Below are 19701 nucleotides of genomic sequence, written 5' to 3'. Positions count from 1 at the left end.
ATTATCCTTGTGCTGCTCCTATTTGGACCGTGCCTTGTTAACCTCGTCAAGTTTGTCTCGTCCAGAATCGAGTCTATTAAGCTACAGATGACTCTTGTGCAAGGCTTCCAGCCTATCCCCGTGAGGGACTCTGTAACCACCTTCAGCCCCTTGGATCAGAACTTTTTAACTTCCAGCTCAACGCCTCTAACTTACTTCAGTCCGTAGATGAGGCTGCCCAAATTTTGGGGGCCTAGTCATTCCACCATCCCAATGCCTCAGGAGGATCTGACCTCAACCATCCTAGCCTTCTTGGCTTAACCACGGAGGACTGACGGAGCCCAGGGCTCCCGGCTCCCTCCTCCATCACAACAGTGGAGCCCAGGGTAACTCTTCACGTGCCAAGGAAACCAATCTCAATAGACACGGGGCCCACCTACTCTGCCCTCCCTGAATTTTCAGGGCCTACTCATGCCTCCCATATCTCCATTGTCAGGATTGACGGCCTTATTTCACAATCTCTTAACTACCGCAGCCCTAACTTGCTCACTTCATAACTCGGTTTTTACCACTTATTTCTAGTCCTCCCAGGTGTCCCACTCTCCAAATTCAGTCTCCTTTCATTTTCGTCCACCCGACCCTGAACCCATCCTTCTCCTCGCACTCTCCCCCTGCGACACTCTGGTACAGATCCCTCGCCGATCTTGTTTGGGACACCTCCACCCCTTCTATGGCTGCACACCACTGTCCTGTCAAGATCAAGCTGTGCGTTCCATTTTCGTTTCCAAACCACCTCTTGTCATACCCCCCTGATACCACTCACTTCACTGTCCTGGACCTCAAAGACATCTTCTTTACCATTCCCTTACATCCTCACTCCCAACACCTCTTCAGCTTTACCTGGACTAACCTTCACAGCCTACTTTCCAGACAACTAACATGGACAGTCCTTCCCAAGAGTTCAGGGACAGCCCCCATTTCTTCAGCCAGGTCCTAGCGGCTGACCTAGCCTCTCTCAACCTCGCTCCGAACACACCCCTACAGTACGTGGATGATCTCCTTTTGTCTCCCTCTCTCTCCGCCATACTGGTACCCTTAACTTCCTCGGTAGCAAGGGCTACCGGGTATGCCCACACAAGTCACAACTCTCTACCTCCTCAGTTGTCTACTTCGGAGTCCAGCTTACTCCCACCCTCAAGGCCATCATGGCCGACCATATCTCCCTTATTAAATCATTACCACCCCTCGGGCCCCCACCTTCCCCAGTCCTTTTGAGCTCATGTATGGCAGACCTTTCCTACTAGTCAACCTCCCTCCTAATAGCTCACCAATGGGAGACTACCTCCCAGCCCTTAGCCTCATCCGGCAGATCTTTAGGGAACATGCAGACCACATTCTTCCCTGACCCCAAGTCACTTCCTCACTCTCCCCTTCCCTAACCCCAGGAGACTGGGTCCTTCTAAAAGATCTCAACCCCTCACACTTATAACCATGGAAGGAGGGGCCCTTCCAAGTCCTTCGCACCATCCCCACTGCAGCCAAGCTGCTGGGTCACCCCTCCTGGTTTCACTTCTCTAGGCTGAAAAAAGACAGTTGCACCGCCGGGAGCACCCCCACAGGACCACCAGGCTCCACGGTATCGCTTCTCAGCTGTGAGCCCCACCCAGCCTCAGCTTCACAAGCTCCCTGAGGAAAACCCGGGAGACTCATGAAGGTGCCCTCTGCCCCTGCCCCATCCTCGCTGCATGAACCAAAAGACCCCAACCTCACTCCCGGCTCCTTCGCTCCCCTCCACATCCCCTCGATTATCTCCACCTTTCCCCTTAAATTCCCCGGGTCCGTTTTAGAGCTCCTTTTCGACGCTTACCTCCAAGAAAACTTGAATTACCCATGGGATTCCATCACCAATCTTCTTAACCCCAGAGGGGACATAAGCCCCCCCCCCCCCCCCATAGTTGTCTTCATAATGTTACTCTTCCCTCTCATCACACTTTCTCTACCATTATTCCCCTAATCTCCTGGAACCTAACTCATCGTCTTCTAAACCAGTCATCCCCCTTTACTCCCTCAAGACTGCTGGCTCTGCCTATCCACCTCTACTCAACTCTGCCGTCCTGTAACAGCTCAAATATAGACTAATACTTCTACCTTCCTCTTCTACAAAGTCCGACGCGGACCTGCCTTCCACTCTAAATCCACCACTCATTACAACTCCTTCCCGAGCCAATACCAGCTCAAAACAACACAGACCTAAAGACCTCATCGAAGTTCTAGACAAGACCCATGACAAATTCAGGCCCATCCTAGGCCCCTTAAGTACCTTAACTCACATCTGCCACTGCAGCCCCCCTCTATATCTCCCGCTCACAGGCCAATGGCAGCCCTGTGGGCACCTTAGACCCCAATCTCTGCAATACCCCATCACTATCTCACCCTTTCTCACTCATTCCACCTCCTCCACAGGTTCCTTCTTCCAACAACCTCTCTACTTCTCCCATCCCAGCGTCAATGCCACCGGAACAACGAACATCAACACCCTATACTGTTAGGGGAGGCCTCAGGCCCCAATAATGGTTCCCCCATGGTTCCCCCATACCACTAAAAGGAATCCACCTGTCTTAAGCTACCTGTTCCATCTGACCCAGCTGACTTTTACCTCAATACACTCAAACTCCTCTTTAGACATCCGAACTCTACACCCAACATTCCCATACAGCCCCTCACGAGGCCACAGTCTCAGACACGTTTGATCCGAACTCTACACCCAACATTCCCATACAGCCCCTCACGAGGCCACAGTCTCAGACACGTTTGATCCGAACTCTACACCCAACATTCCCATACAGCCCCTCACGAGGCCACAGTCTCAGACACGTTTGATCCGAACTCTACACCCAACATTCCCATACAGCCCCTCACGAGGCCACAGTCTCAGACACGTTTGATCCGAACTCTACACCCAACATTCCCATACAGCCCCTCACGAGGCCACAGTCTCAGACACGTTTGATCCGAACTCTACACCCAACATTCCCATACAGCCCCTCACGAGGCCGCAGTGTCAGTCACGTTTGATCCGAACTCTACACCCAACATTCCCATACAGCCCCTCACGAGGCCGCAGTGTCAGTCACGTTTGATCCGAACTCTACACCCAACATTCCCATACAGCCCCTCACGAGGCCGCAGTGTCAGTCACGTTTGATCCGAACTCTACACCCAACATTCCCATACAGCCCCTCACGAGGCCGCAGTGTCAGTCACGTTTGATCCGAACTCTACACCCAACATTCCCATACAGCCCCTCACGAGGCCACAGTCTCAGACACGTTTGATCCGAACTCTACACCCAACATTCCCATACAGCCCCTCACGAGGCCACAGTCTCAGACACGTTTGATCCGAACTCTACACCCAACATTCCCATACAGCCCCTCACGAGGCCGCAGTGTCAGTCACGTTTGATCCGAACTCTACACCCAACATTCCCATACAGCCCCTCACGATGCCACAGTCTCAGACACGTTTGATCCGAACTCTACACCCAACATTCCCATACAGCCCCTCACGAGGCCACAATCTCAGACACGTTTGATCCGAACTCTACACCCAACATTCCCATACAGCCCCTCACGAGGCCGCAGTCTCAGACACGTTTGATCCGAACTCTACACCCAACATTCCCATACAGCCCCTCACGAGGCCGCAGTGTCAGTCACGTTTGATCCAAACTCTACACCCAACATTCCCATACAGCCCCTCACGAGGCCGCAGTGTCAGTCACGTTTGATCCAAACTCTACATCCGACATTCCCATACAGCTCCTCACGGGGCCACAGTGTTGGGCATGTTTGATATTTGGGACAAGAAAGGCTCCCCCGAGAAATACACAAAAACCCTAACCCCTTTCTTCTCCCTCGACATCTTTGCCTGCCTCGGTCTCTCTGGCCTCTTCTTCCTCTGCGGAACCTCCACATACGCCTGCCTCCCCACCAACTGGACAGGCACCTGCACCCTAGTTTTACTTTCTCCGGATATTCAGATCGCTTCCAATAATCAATCTCTACGTGTCCCCACATACACTCTCATGTGCCAACAAACGGCCGTCTCCCTTATTCCACTCCTAGTGTCACTGGGCGTCTCTGTGGGGGTAGCGACAGGGACAGCAGGGCTAGGAGTCTCCTTATACCACTTTCAAACCCTATCACAGGACCTCACCCAGGCCCAGAAAAACAGAGACTTCCCCAAGAACCAGTGGAGCCCCTCCCTGGTTTATGGGTGGCTGGCGCCCTTGGTTTCTCCGCCTCATAGGGCCTCTAACCATCATCCTTTTTGGTCCTAGCCTTCCTTCCCTGCCTCCTCCACCTTTTCACCCAGTTCCTGCAGGGCCGACTCCAGATGTTCGCAAATGGAGCTGTCCGTAAAATGCTTTTCCTACAACATTACCAGCCCCTTCCACAATGTCTCCTCCTCTCGCCGCCCCCATTCAGCCTGAAGCAGCTACAGAAGAGAGAGATGACGACCCCTCTCCTTTTTAATAACAAGCAAGGCTGGAATGTTAGGGCTCTGAATGTTAGGTCTCAGAGACCTTGACTTACAGACAGAGCCGTGTCTGCAAGAAAACAACAAAATGTTGGCCTGCACCTGCAGACAGAGCCAAACTTGCAATAACAGAAAACACTACAAAACAGCTACTGGTTTGCAGGCAAGTCAACATTTTCTGTTCAAACGATGCTACCCTGTCAGCACAGCCCCTGTAAAACCCTCCTCACCCCCACCTTCAGGGCTGCAAGTCTCCTTTAGGCGTGCAGCCCGGGCTGCTGCCGTCTTTGCTCTGTTTGATATACTTTTCTCTCTTACAGTAAAAATTTTCTTAACTTGACTGACCATGCGCGTTCCTTTACCGGCCACCTGTCAGATGTGACATTGGGAGCATGTGGAAATGATCTTCTGATTGCTTCTGTTTCCTCAGAGTGAGAATGGAGCAGAAAGAATTGGAGATTTGAAGAGATGTTCACTTAGGACAGTGAGAGTGAGTGGATTTGAGCAAACTGATCCCTGGACCAGCAGCACCAATATCATCAGAAAGCATTAGAAATGCAAATTCTTGGGCCTCATCCCAGAGGTACTGAATCAGAACCTCTGGAGGGCAAACAATCTGTGTTTTCAGAAGCCCTCTGGGTTATTCTAATGCACAAAAGAGTTTGAGGACTACTGGACTAGGGATATGAGTATAATTACTAGGTAGCCCTGAGAACCCTCTTGAGTGTAGTGGTCTTAAGTTTAATATGAAAATACTCCAGGTTGTGTTGAAGAAAGAAAGGGATGACGGAATTGAGTGTGTGCAAGGGATTGTTTTAAATGATGTTCTGTGAAATCTAAGCTGCATAAAGGAGGACAGGGCATTGGAACAGTGAAAACATGATAGGATCAGTTGACTTTAGGTCCCAGTGGCTCAAAGAATACAGTGAAAGAGATTCTGACACAGATCTGATTGATCCCAAATTCCAGGTATTTTTCCTGGAAAATTTGGAAGCCACGTGACTTCATAATCAGTATTTCCTGACTTCTGAATTACATAGCAGAGCAAATAATTTTGAGTCAAAAGGTTTGAATTCGGGTCCTGTCTTTATTATCTTGCTATGGGTAAGTCAATCTCTCTGAACCAATCCTTATATCTGTACAATGAAACTAAAAGCGCTGAACAGCTCGGCCTCACAGTTCAGAATAGAAATGAGAGACAAATGTATGAAAATGTTTTGTAAAATATGGAGTCTCATCTCCTAGTCTGTGCCTTCTACTCTTCCCCACTGCTTTCTTCCCTTTCTGTATCCTGTATTCTGTTCATATAGTGCAGAGAACCTTGCCTCATGGCTATGACAAAAGTATGAATCTCATAGAAAAGTAAGAAAAAAGTATTCACGACTGTTGTAATTACTTGCCTTGTAATAAAATATTATCTTAAAAATACATTAGACTTGGAAGGTGGTTTTTTAGACATGAGTCTGCCATTTTCCCTCGCTGCCCAGATCTAGAATAAAGGACCCTAAAAACAAACAAAAAAACATTAGATTTACACTTCTGGCCAAAGAGCTGATTTATCATCCCACCTATTATTAGGGTTCTCCAGAGAAACAACCAATAGGATATGTGCGCGTGAGCACACACACACACACACGATATTTATTATAAGGAACTGGGTCACATAATTAGGGAGGCTGAGAACTCCCACGTTCTGCAGCCAGAAGTTGGAGACCTAGGAGAGCCAATGGTGTAGTTCAAGTCCAAGTGTGAAGGCCTGAGAACCAGGACAGTAAATTTCAGTCTGAAAGCCAGCAGTCTCAAGACCCAAGACGAGCCAATGTTTCAGTTCACGTCCAAAGGTAGGAAGACTGATGACTCAGCTCAGCAGTCAGGCAGGAGGAGTTCCTTCTTACGCCTCCGTTTTGTTCTGTTAAGGTCTTCAATCGGTTGGATGAGGCCACCACATTAGGGAGGGCAATTTGCTTTACATAGTCCACTGGTTCAAATATAATCTCAATTATATTTGAGAAACACCCTCAAAGACATACTCAGAATAATGTTGATGAAATATCTGGGTACCCAGTGGCCCACTCAAGTTGACATAAAATTAACCACCACAATGCCTGAAACAATTAATAAATCATACAGACTGTATTAAGCAGTGATTTTTAATACATTGGATGTCAGGTAATGAAAGTATAGTGAGTGATCTCTGAGAGATGAGAAACAAGTAAGATGAACCGTGTGATTGCCCCAGTTTACCACCTGGAAAGGCTTTCTAGACTCTGGTGGAAGGGGGAACCCAGGTGGAGGCTGCCAGGCTTCCCGAGTTGAGAAGATGGGCTGGGAGGCCACCGTGACTAGAGTTCATAGGAAGAAGTAAGCTATGTTTGTTTGTAGATGACATACATGGTCCTGTTTATAGAAAATCCCAAGGAATCCACAAGGAAGCAACTAGCTCTAATAAATTCCGCAAACTTGCAAGGTATGAAAGTCAGTTATATTTCTATATACAAGCAATGAATAATCTGAAAAGGAAAGCAAGAAAGCAATTCCATTTACAATAGCATATAAAAGAATAAAATACCTAGGAATAAATTTAACCAAGATGGTGAACAACTTGTACACTGGAAACTATAAAATAGTGCTGAAAGAAAATTAAGAAAACCTAAATAAATGGAAATATATCCTATGTTCATAGGTAGGAAGACTTAATATTGCTAACATGTCAGTGTTCCCCAGAGCTATCCCCATCAAAATATCGAAAGCCTTTTTTACAGAAATGAGAAAGTTGATCCTTAAATTCATCTGGAATTATCAGAGGCCCTGAGATGCCAAGACAATTTTGAAAAGCCACAAAGTTAGAGAAGTCACACTTCCTGACTTCAAAACTTATTACAAAGCTATAGTAATCAGAATAGTGTGGTATTGGCATAAGGATAGAAATATAGACCAATGGGATAGAATTGATGGACCAGAAATATACCCATATATCCATGGCTAATTGATTTTTGACAAGGTTGCCAAGTCCATTCAATGGGAAAACAATAGTCTCTTCAACAGATGGGACAAGATTCCTCATACCATATATAGGAAAATTACCTTAAAACAGGTCGACAACATGTAAAAAGAGTTAAAACTGTAAAACTCTTAAAGTAAATGTCAGCCAAAGAAAGCAGAAGAAATGTCATTCTTTGCTGGTTTTAATTCATAATTTCTCTGTTGATTGCTCTATAAAACATTCATAGGGCTTTTACTAATCTGTTATCATACTAACAGGAGATTTAACACAAATTAGGTGTTTCTTTATGATGTCTGAACTTGTGCTCATTGCATCGCAAACAGTTGAGAATCCATTTGGAAGTTTCATGATCTAGTATTTTTAGGTGTTGGTTATCAGCAGGACATCACGTGTCCTGGTAGTTAAATACAATTTCGCAGTAAGAAAAGCCTTATCAAAGACAAAAATAGATGACTTTTAGGTTTTTAGGAATTTGTTGTTTTGAATTATCCTTATGACTCTTCTAAGCATTTCTATAGATGTTTGCCTTCCTTAGTACCTGGTACACAGGTGTCCGGTGATTATTTGTTGAATGAGTAAGTATTGTGTAAGGTGTCGTGATCATGAAAATAAATTCCAAATCCTTCTGTACTCGGAGGCATGTCGAGCAGATCCGTGTTATTGCTCCAAGGAAAAACAGAAATGCTGGTGTACTTTGGTGTACCCTTTGGAGTTCAGTGACATTGTACGGACTTGTTTCTGATGAAACAATAACTATATGAGAATAATTTGATCCCATTGCATTTTGTTCATGTACTTGTTGGGTTCTTAAAACATTTAATTAGTATTTTGGTAAGTACTGCTATAAATACATCACCTTGTCTCTTGTTCCTAATTATACAATATTGCAGGAAGTAGACCAGTGTAATAGAAGAGAGGTGGTTCCGACTCCTTCGTGCTATGTCATCTTAATTAAGATCAAAGAGTTCTTAAGTTTTGTGGGTTTGGGAAAATTGCAAAGTGAAAACAGTTTTTTGCCATTTTATACTTGGCTTGATTGATTAGATTGGTTAGAAAGGAAGCCGCAAATTAAATTGCTTTTACATTTTAAAAATACTTAAGATAGAAGATAGAAAAGGCAGAGGTAGATAAACATTCGACATGTATATTACTTCCAAGGAAATTTAATTCAGTCTTTAGCAATGGCTTTGAGTAGAAGTATTACCTTCATTTGTAGATAAGATAATGCATGTGGTATAGTCTCAAGTAACTAGAGACAGGATGAAATTGATATTTGCATTAGTTGTGCATTATTTATCATGTCTGGTAAAGCAACAGCATATGTCTGATACTTTTACCTTACATGCCCCTAAATGAAATGTCTTTATTTTTGTCCACACACTTGAATGATTACTGCTGGGCATAGAATTCTGGTTTTAAAGAGCTTTTCTCTAAGAAACTGGAGACCATCTTTGTTGTCTTCTAGTATTTCATGTTGCAGATAAGGTATCTCATATTTTGTTTTAGTACTTTATCCCCAGTACTGCTCCCCAACCACAGCCACCCAAGTCTTAACCTGGTCCTGTTTGTTTAGTATCTCTACTGTCTCTAAGCAGCTCAGGGCCTACTTTCCCTTTACCTGCATCACATTTGGTATCTATCCAGTCCCTGTTCTTCATACACCTGTCTCAGCTCCTCGTGCCTTTGAAAGGGCCAGGATCGTTGCTTCTTGGTTCCATGCCACGGTTACGATTGGCTTGACATGTGAAATCATTGCTTGCTTGCTTTGCAGTCATTCCCGTTGCTTGCTTTGACCTTGGATCCTGGTCCTTGTTGACTCAGTTGGGACCAACTTCCTTATTTCCACTTGTCATACCTACTTTTCTGTGGCTTGATCCTTGGTTATAGCTGTTAACAATCATCCCCCTTACCCAACCCTGAGTCTAAAGCTGGGCAAGATGGATGTACTAATTCAGGATTTGGCTCAGTCTCTAGTGGGTCCTCGGGATAGCTGCTGAGGGCACCAGTGCAGGAGCTTATTCTCATTGTGTGGATCTAATCTCCAGCATATGCTTCTTGGTCATACCGTGTTTCCCCGAAAATAAGAGCTAGCCAGACAATCAGCTCTAATGCGTCTTTGGAGCAAAAATTAATATAAGACCCAGTCTTATTTTACTGTAATATAAGACTGGGTCTTTAATATAAGATATGATATGATGTGATATGATATGATATGATAATATAACACTGGGTCTTATATTAATTTTTGCTCCAAAAGATGCATTAGAGCTGATTGTCCGGCTAGCTCTTATTTTTGGGGAAACATGGCAATAGTTAGAATGGAAATTTGAATCCATATGGTCCAAATTACTTTTAGAGTCGAGTGGATGATGGCAGTACCCCCAGCTTAAAAGGTGTGGGTGGCTCGAACTAGCAAGATGCAGAGCTGTGTGATGACAAGTGGGTGATATCTTTTCTACCCATCACACAGCCATCTACCATTGTAGCCACCACCATCACAGCCACCCACCAGAAACTGATTTCTTTTCTGTACTCATGACTCTCAGTTTGAGAAGTGACATGAAAATCAGATGCAAAGGGTGGAGTGGGCCTGGTAGGATGCTGAAACTTTTCAGATACATGCATAATTGAATATGTTGATCTTAAAGCACCAACCGGCTGACATGTGGTTTTAGAAGCTTTGCCCTCGATTAAATGAAATTTAGGCTGTTTTTCACATCTGCTCTCTGGCCTGGAATTTCTTCCCTTTATTTTATGCTTTTTGAAAGTCCTGGGGAAGGTAGTTTAGAGTTTCTTCATGACACATTTTTCTGAAAATGGTTAAAAGTGAACTTTTGCACAAATCTTTCCGGAAGGTGTGTATAGGAGCATATGCTCCAGTGTCATTTTAGAGCAAGTTCTGTAATTTCTGGTCTAGACTTGTATGGAACTGGTCTCAATATTAGCAGGTGCTGATGGACCAGCCAGAGAGGGGGCCAACTGGAGAAGGGCGGGGACACTGGCTGGCTGTGGAGTACCCTCTGATGCCATAATTAATGAGAAGATGGGGTCAGTGAGTCTACAAACTAGCAGAGCTGAGGTCAGGGGATAGAGCTGGTTTGGATGAGGAGTGTAGTACTGCAATAAATGTAGTACTTCGTTTATTGAGGACACACTGAGCTGAGTTGAGAGCCGAATATATAGCAAAACTGTGGAGGCAGCTGAACTGGACAATAGCAGTTGTGCAGAGAGAAGTTTCTTAACAATCTTTTTGCTGGATGTGATGTCAGTCTTTTACACATATCTTACTACAGCCACAAAACCAAAGTTCTGTTACTTTTCTTTTCATCTTATACATGGGAAAATTGAGAGTCTCAGAGGTTAGGTGAATTGTTCCAAGTTACACAGCTAGTGATAGCTGGAGCCAAGATTTGAACCATGTCTGTCTGAGGCCAAAGCTTGGGCGTGGTGTATTGAACCATTTTGTGTAGCAAATAAAATCTAGGAAGTGATGTGTATCTGTAACTTCTCTTTACGTTTGCCCTACTATGTCTTAACAGATTTCATAGAAACTTTGCCCTGAATGGAAATTTGCAAGTAGCTTGAGATTTGAGGATTGAAGAAGAGCTAGTAGTTTTATTCAGCATCAACAGTGAATCTGAGTGGGTTGCCAGATGGTGCACACAAGCCCACATCACACATATAGGCCATTTCAGGCGTGTTGGCTTCATTCAGAGGCCAATTGTTCCATGTTTATAGACTGCTGACTGGTGGCATTAAGAAAGCAAGTGTGGGTGGTTTAGCAAAACCACAGACTACTCCGTGTACATGTCCTAAGCATGGTTGATGAAGTTGTTAGTAGTTTTCTATATTTCAAGAAAATGCTAAAACAAAAGGCAAGATGGAGATACAGTGATAAAGTTGGCTCTGATTCAGATGGCTTTGTTTTTATTTTTGGACCTCATGGGTGGATAGGTATTGTTTGTGGGGGGAGTTATATTCCTAGAAGCCATTGCATATATCAAATATGCCCCAAGTGGTGAATGTACATAATATGCAAACCCCCTAATAGGTTTAAGGCAAGGCTCTTGAGTAAGATTTCATAATCGAGGGAGCATTGAGGTTTGTAGGCGGTTACGGAGCTCTTCTTACTTTGAGGCCATTGCCCCCCCCAACCCCCCTCCACCTCCCACCTCCACATACACACAAGGCTTTTGCTGCTCTTGTTCTAGCAAACCAACTTTTTCTCATTTGAATTTTTAAAGAATGGGATTTTGTGTATGTGTGTGTTCCCCCCTCCACCCCATCTTATTTTTTCTGTTAATTTCAGCTGATCATTTTTCTTATCCATGTTTCCACGTATCCAAAGCCAATGGCCTATCACCAGTGGCACTGATGTCACAAGGGAGTAACAGCTCCGAAGGAGAGAATTGTGTTTGTGTGAGATTTGAGAAGGGGTCTAGTTACAGTGCTGTTGGAATAAAATGTGATGGATCTACGACCCGACCAAGGACATGTGAAAACTCAGAAAACCAAAGCATGGACAGAAGAACTCGACTGCAGGAATTGGCGCTGTTTTCTTTTTTTCTTTTTTGGTTTGCTCATAACCACTTAGAAATTCTTGGCTTTGATGGGCCTCATACTTGAAGGGGGTCCAGTTTAGTGACTAGTTACAAATTGTGCCACACCTTGGAATATAAAGAGAGAATGTAGCAGAGAGCAAACTGCTTTTTCTTGGATAAATACATACAATAACACTTTCCATCTTAAGCATTTTTAAGTGTACAATTCGGTGACTTTACGTGCATTCACATAGTTGTGCTGCCATCATCACTATCTATGCACAGAGAGCTGCTTTCTGTTCTGATGCTCTAGAAGAGTGAGAAGGCTTCCTTCCTGAAGATGGAAAGCAGTGCTGTCCTGGAGAACTTGCTGCGATGATGGAAATCTTTCTCCACTGTCCAGTAGGGCAGCCATTATCGCCACATGTGGCTGTTGAGCACTTGGAATGTGGTAGCCAGGAACCGACTTTTTAATCATATTTCATTTTAATGATTTTAAGTTCAAATAGCCCCTGTAGAAGAGGATTAGTGTTATTAAAGACCCTGATGCTGCGCTGGCACCTTGGGGTTGTTGCTGGCAGGGCTTTGATGCCTCCAAAGGAGTCAGGGCTTGCCATCTGTGGTAACTCGGATTACATTGTCTCAGAAATAATAATAAAAACTCTAGTTGGCTGTGTTATATGGCAGGATTCTATACTTCTGGTCAGCAGAGTGGGCTACATGAGATTTTTGTGGGTGGCCTGAGAACTTAATTCCTTTATGGATAGACTTGTTTTTATGATAAAAATCCTCATTTATATTCTTAACCAATTGGTTTGCCGTCTTTGGACTTCAGTCTCCTTAAAGAGACTTGGTATGTGTTTTATGTTTTATTTCCCCAGAATTCCCTCCACAGCGGATTGCAGCACATTGTGTCTAAGGCTCAATACATGTTGATTATGTGACTTGTGTGTCAGAGATGGTTTCCTCAGTGAAGGTATTTGGGTCGGTGGTCTATATACTGAATAATCACAGAACATTTTACTGTGTTGGCTATGAGTTGACATTTGACACATTTCCTTTTCTCTTTCGTTCTGTTTTCCAATCAGTTACTCATTGCCCATCCTCACAGGACCATAAATGCTAGAAATACATTATCTCCTGGAATCCACAGCAGTTGACCTCTCCACAAGCATACAAATCTAGAGAAAATGAGCATTTCCTGTGGTTTTCATTTATTCATAATGGTATGATCCCAGTAATGGTGAAGTAGACTGATTCTGGGGACCACCGGTGGTCTGTTCATTGCCTGAATTATTTGGCTGTTCTTAATGATGCCATTACTCCTGCTTTATTGGTGTTTATTGCTGCAATTATTCATATGTAAAAGTAATTTTGCCTAGTACCTATTATATGAAGGGGAATTTATTACATATTTCTTTTTTATGTGATTTTCTAGTCCTTGTAGGATTCCACAGTTTTACTTCCCCTGAGTGAGAGAAGCCACATTGTCCTTGGTTGTTGTTGCTGTTTGGCAGACTTGTTGCATTGCACAACCAGAGTGCAAATGGATAGAGCCTCAGCTTCCTGAGTCTGGGTGAGCCCGGAAGAGAAGGCATAGCACAAAGGGATTCAGGCACTGCCAAGAAGGACCATGGGAGTGGGAGAAGTTATTCTGATATGTCACCATCAATGAATGCCCCAGTGCCATCCTAATCATTGACTGTGAGGGGTCTCGGTGTCCATATACCGGGGGAGCCAAAAAAATGTATACAAGTGGACACTTTGGTCAACGTTACTCAAGCAGTAGTTCGCCGTAATCAGAAGTGTCTGGACGCTGATGGTAACCACTTTGAGCACCTCTTGTAATTGCAGAAGTCAAACGGGACTTGTGTTCATCTTTTGTTATTGGTGTATATTGAGTATTACAATTTTAATACAGTTTTCCTTTCTTAAAATGTGTATAGATTGTTTTGGCACCCTGTGTATACTCATATATATATATATATATATATATATATATATATATATATATATATGTATGTATATGTGTGTGTATATATATGTATGTATATATATCTCTATGTGTGTGTGTATGTGTGTGTGTGTGTGTGTGTGTGTGTGTGTGTGTGTATATGTTCTATAAAGTTTCAAGAAAGGAATCCCTTTTGTACATTTCTGGGAGGTGCTAAACAGGTTGAGGTTACTGTTTCTGTAAGCCTTGGAGGTGTTTGTGATGAATTCATTCAGGCACTAATGTTTATACACCAACCTTTTCATCTCAGGTTTTAAATAGACAGTATTGTCTAGGCATTAAGGCACTTTCCTACTTCAGCGTCTTTATACTTAGTGTTCTTTGCCTGTAATTTGCCCCACACTCTACTTCATATGACTTGCTCCTCCTTTGTATTTCTTGGTTCTCAGCTTAAGCATCACGTTTTCAGAAAGGCCTTCTCTGACCATCCTCATTGGGTCTCCCCTGTAATTCTCTGTCATAGCACTACTCCCATCAGTTGGTTTGGTCCTGCTTGGCTTTCTTTGCTTATGAATCCTTTGCCACTTACCATCTCATGCCGGGCTAGGTGCCCTGGTATATACTCCCATGATACCCAAAGCAAGCAGTTTATACGTAATCATTTTCGATCATTATCACCTATCATTACAACTTTCTTCCTCACGATTAGACTTTGGATTTCATATGTCTTACTTGGTTTTGAATTCCCAACAACCAGCATAGTTTTTAGATTATAGTAAAGATATAGTAAATATTTGTTGAATGGCTCCATTAATGAATCTTGGCCAGTATTCGATAATACTTTCCCACATCCTTTTTGTGGGTGGAGTTATAGAAGTAAAAACAGTGTCACAAAACATGTATGTTCATTTATTCATTCCAGAAATGTTTATTGAATGCCAGAAGGGGTGCTAACAGAGTCCCTGCTCTCTTAAAACTTAGATGGGTATATGATCTGTCTCTACCTATATATCCATTTCAATCATATATTCTAGAATAGTTAGTTTTAGATTTACAGAAAAATTGCGAAGATAGTACAGAGAGTTCCCATACCCAGTTTCCCCTTACATTAGAATGGTACACTTGTTACAATGAATGAAGCAACATTGATCCATTGTTATTAACTAAAGTCCATACTTTAGTCAGATTTCTTTAGTTTTTACCTAATGTCCCTTTTCTGGCCAGGATCCCACCCACCATACCACAGTACATTTAGTTATCATGCCCTCCTAGACTCCTGTGAGCTTTGGCAGTTTTTCAGACTTGGATGATCTTGACACCGTTGAGTAGTACAGGTGTATGTTGTAGAATGTCCCTCAGTTTGGGTTTGTCTGATATTTTTCTCATGGTTAGATGGGGATTATGGGTTCTTGGGAGGAAGACCCCAAAGGTAAAATGCATCATATCCATGGTGCATGCTGTCAACATGAATTATCACTGTCCATGCATCGATCACTTGGCTGAGGTAGTGTTTGTCAGGTTTTACACTGTAAAGTACTCACCACCTCCCCCCGCCCCCCCGCCATACTTTACTTTTTGGAAGGAAGTCACTATGTAGCCTACACAAGGGTAGGAAGCTATGCTCCACCTTCTTCAGGGGGTAGTATTTATAAAACTTACTTGGCATTTTTCTATAAGTAGATTTGTCAGTTCTCATTAGTCAGTCACTTATATCAATATGGACTCATGTATATTTATTTTGTACTTTGTTTTATAATCCAGTATTATTTTATGTATTTTGTTGCTCACATTATTCTAGCTTTGGCCATTGGGAACTCTTTGAGTTGGCTCCTTTGTCCCTTTGGCATGCTCCCATCAGTTTGTTTTTTGAGCATTTCCTTATTTCCTGGTTTTATAGGGGTGTGCAAATACCTTTGTTCTTTTTTTGAAAATGTAAATAATTTACCCTCAGTGATTTCGCATAGAATTTGAAAATAATTCGATGAACTCAGACTACTAAATAGATAAAATTTTTCACGTTGGTTTTTTTGTGGTGATTTATGTAACTACTTCTCATAGGTGGAAATGTATATGAGTATGACTTTTCTCAGGATATATAGTGTGTTTTTGATCAGTTTTATACTTCAGTTTTCTCAGATATAACTTTCATTTTGCAAATCATATTAGAGAAGTTTTACATTTCTCTGGCTTTCAGGGACATTTATGGTTGCCAGTAGCTGAACAGATATCATTATGCTGGAAGTATTTTAGTGATTATATATGCTGAGTGGTAAAATTGCCTAGTCTAAAAAAAGGACTCCATAATATTTGGCTTTTGGTTATAATTACCAGTATGCTTGCCAGAAATTAAGTTTAGCTTTTAGAAGCCTGGAATTCTTCGTATGTTTATCTCTAACTAAATATTTCAGAGACTTGTTATGGAACTGTCAGTAATTCCATTATATGTTGTATGTTCAGCTTATTCTGAGTTACCCCTGATGGAATAATATATAGCAAGTGATTGTAGAACATGGGAAATGCTTAAGATAACAGGATATATAGATAGTAATGTTTAGTTTGATTACAACTTTGTTTAAAAGGAAACTAACTTACCCCATGTACAAATAAAAAACTAGAAGAAAATACCAGAATATTAACAGTGAATGTCTGTTAGGTAGTGTGACATGGCTTTTATGTTATTTTCCAATTAAAAAAAAAAATTGGCATGTATTACTGTTTAATGAGGCAATGAGGGAATTTTTTGCATTTAGGATAAAGCATATTCTGCAAGGATTTCTACTGAGTACTCATTTGTTTGTTCCATTCCAGATAATGAAAGTTAAAAGGCCTTTAAAAAAATAATTCTGTAACTCGGGTTGGTTTTCTCCATGGATGATCTGAAGAGCCAGTTCTTGTTTTTGTAATATTAACACTTTACAGTTTACAGATTTTTAAATATATCTTATTTCATTCTGAAAAATCTGTATCAGATGGATTTTCACTTTGGTTGTACACACAGACGAGTCAGACCATAAGGGTTAATGCTCAGGGTTGATGTCCTGAAACCACAATTTGATTAACACCTACTTGGTGGAGCGTTGGAGGCTGAGGCCCTAAGGGCTGCACAGTGAGCCTGCCTGGCCGGTGGGTGGCTTCTGAGACCACACTGGGAGGAGCAGCCTCACAAGCTTCTCCCTCTCGAGGACACCGATGGCCTCAGTCCATACCTTCGGGAGCCTCTTTGGATTAAAAATACCTAGCATTATCTGGCTGCTTTGATATTTTTGTAGTGGTGACAGGTAGGTGAATTGAGGCCTGGAAGTTGCTGTGTGTGTGTGTGTGTGTGTGTGTGTGTGTGTGTGTGTAGCCACTATATATATCTTTAGCAGGCTGATGTCACTAGGTGTCCCCAGAATGGGGTGTAGAAGATTATAGTTTATAGATTTTATAGATTATAGTTTATAGATTTTATAGGTTTTATGTTCCAGTTTCAAAAAATTTGCAAAGGTACCACAATTAAAGGCAGATGCATTTTAAATTTATTTTATTTTGGTAAAGCCTCCCCCCCTTTTTTAAGTAAAGTAAACCATACTTTTCTTTTTAACTTAACATTTAGAGATACATTCAAAGAGACTTCTTTTTTTTGAATTCTTAAGCCAGAGGAAAATTCCTTTTTTTCTAATAGGACCGTTGTCCTGAATGGCCAGTGCCCAACCTCCTGTTCTTTCTGTCACTGGGAAATATGAGATGCAAGAGAATAGGGACTGGAGTGGTCATTTCCCTGGTCGCCTCCTGAAGGTTAGTCTGTTTTAATAGAAGATTCGGATGTGTAGGTAAACCAGTGGTGGGATCACCACAGCATTTGGCAGCCCAGTTCTGAAATTAGGATGACAGCATCAAACACTTGGTCTGCATTGTAGTCGTCTCATTTCATGGTGTTAGTGGGATTAGTTTCTCCAGTCTGTTGTGTGCCACTGTGCATGGGATAAGCTTACCCTGTGCCTTGATAAGCGAGCGTACCTTTCAGTAGAGTGCCCATGAATTCTTCATAATGGGATTTATCAGTACACTAAAAGGATAATCATGAACTGTACAAAACTATGATGCCTCTTTTCTTAATAATGGCACTCAAAATAGCCCTTAAAATTCATTGCAAGAAAACTTGGCTGTCAGTTCATGAAACTGTTTCAAAATTGAGAAATAGTTGTGTATGACATAATAAAATAAACTATTAACATTTGGTTATTTATATTTGCTTTCTCTCTCCATCTTTAGGTGTGCATATACTATATTTCCCTCAAAATAAGGCTGGATCTTATATTAATTTTTGCTCCAAAAGATGCATTAGGGCTTATTTTCAGGGGCTGTCTTACTTTTTCATGTACAGCAATCTGTATTTGTTCATTTATTCATGTACAAAAATCTACATTTATTCAAATACAGTCATGTCATCTTGCATCAGTTATGCAACCTCATCATAACTCTCCAAACCCCGAATTCCTGCTTGAACTTCTTGGGACTCCATTTCCTGTAGAACCATTGGCCCCAGTCTCTCATGTCCAGCAACAGAGCTCTCCTTAAATGAGCACTTCTTGTCCATGTAGCCAGCTCGTAGTGCATTGGCAACACAGCTGTCAGTGATTTTATCCCACGAATTCTTCACCTAACTCACGACCTCTTGCAGGCTAGGCTTCACAACGTTGCCACGCTGATTTCTCTCCATTCTATATTTTCAGTGTAGTCATTGATTTCCATGTGCAAATGGTCCTTGAATGTCTCATCTGTTGCAATATCAGGAGGCTGGAGATAGGCAGTCATTCCTGCAGGAATCATTATTTGATCTATTTTTCTCTCTGCAAGGAAGTTCTTCACGTCTTTAGCACAGTGAGTACTGGCTGGATCCCAGTCTAGCAGACCTCTTTGGCCACCTCACAAAACAAGTGGCAGCATTAAATCGACCCACTTCTTTATAACTGCTTGTGTGCACCAGGCTTTTTCAGTTTCAAGAACGTAAATGCCAGAAACACGTTCAACCTTATTTTTCTTGCCCTCAGTGATGATTAGAGGTGGGGCTTTCTTTCCTTCCAGACAAATTGCCAAAATACAGGTAACGTGCACTTTCCTAACCAGTGGAGGGAACGTAGATTGGCAAGGCACCCCTCTGATCAATTGTCGTTTGAGATCCTTGGCCCATACACACTGCAGTTTCATCCATAGCAATCATGTTGGAGAGATGGCATTTAGAAAAGTCGATGCCATCAACAAAGGACTTGAATGCAAGTGCACGTTTAATAACTTCAGTGTCTGCCAGCTTGAACAGTGTTGTCGATCTTAGAGACAGTTCATGTGGCTGAAGGAAGCCATCCAGCCAGTGTTGTGATGCTTTGAATTCTTCTGGGGAAATTTCTAACTGTGGTGCCACTGCAAGGGCAAATGCTTGAATATCGGCCCTGTGCACAACCAAAGCCTTTGCTCTACTGTCAGCAGTCCATTCCCAGATGATGTCTTCTAGCTCAGGAAATAATGGTTGCCAACCTGATCCACACTTGCGCTTCTTAGCATTTCCCTCGTCCACCTGTTGACTGAGGTTTTCGTACTCTGCCTGCCGTTTTCGGACCATTCGGAGATCCAACTTCTCTTTGCAGAAAGCCGTAAGATTCTTGCCCCAGGAGTCCTCCGTGATTTCCTTTCTTGTACTAGAT

The 19701-nt window shown here is 42.6% G+C and overlaps 1 protein-coding gene across 5 annotated transcripts in view; it reads left to right on the top strand.

The window, feature by feature from the left end:
• KIAA1958 (KIAA1958 ortholog) overlaps positions 1–19701 on the top strand; it is a 135817-nt gene that overhangs the window by 19161 nt on the left and 96955 nt on the right. Inside the window, exon 1 of one of the 5 annotated variants that reach the window (XM_088792905.1) lies at positions 17689–17797. The exons of the other annotated variants lie outside the window; for them this stretch is intronic. The gene's annotated coding sequence lies outside the window, so the exon portion shown is untranslated. Of the gene's footprint in view, positions 1–17688; positions 17798–19701 lie in introns of those variants that run through there. 5 annotated transcript variants of the gene reach the window in all.

This window comes from Rhinolophus sinicus, chromosome 16, assembly GCF_057876585.1.
Source record: "Rhinolophus sinicus isolate RSI-liver-muscle chromosome 16, RSI-T2T, whole genome shotgun sequence".
NCBI classification, from domain to species: domain Eukaryota; kingdom Metazoa; phylum Chordata; class Mammalia; order Chiroptera; family Rhinolophidae; genus Rhinolophus; species Rhinolophus sinicus.
This window is presented reverse-complemented; position numbering and strand designations above follow the sequence as displayed.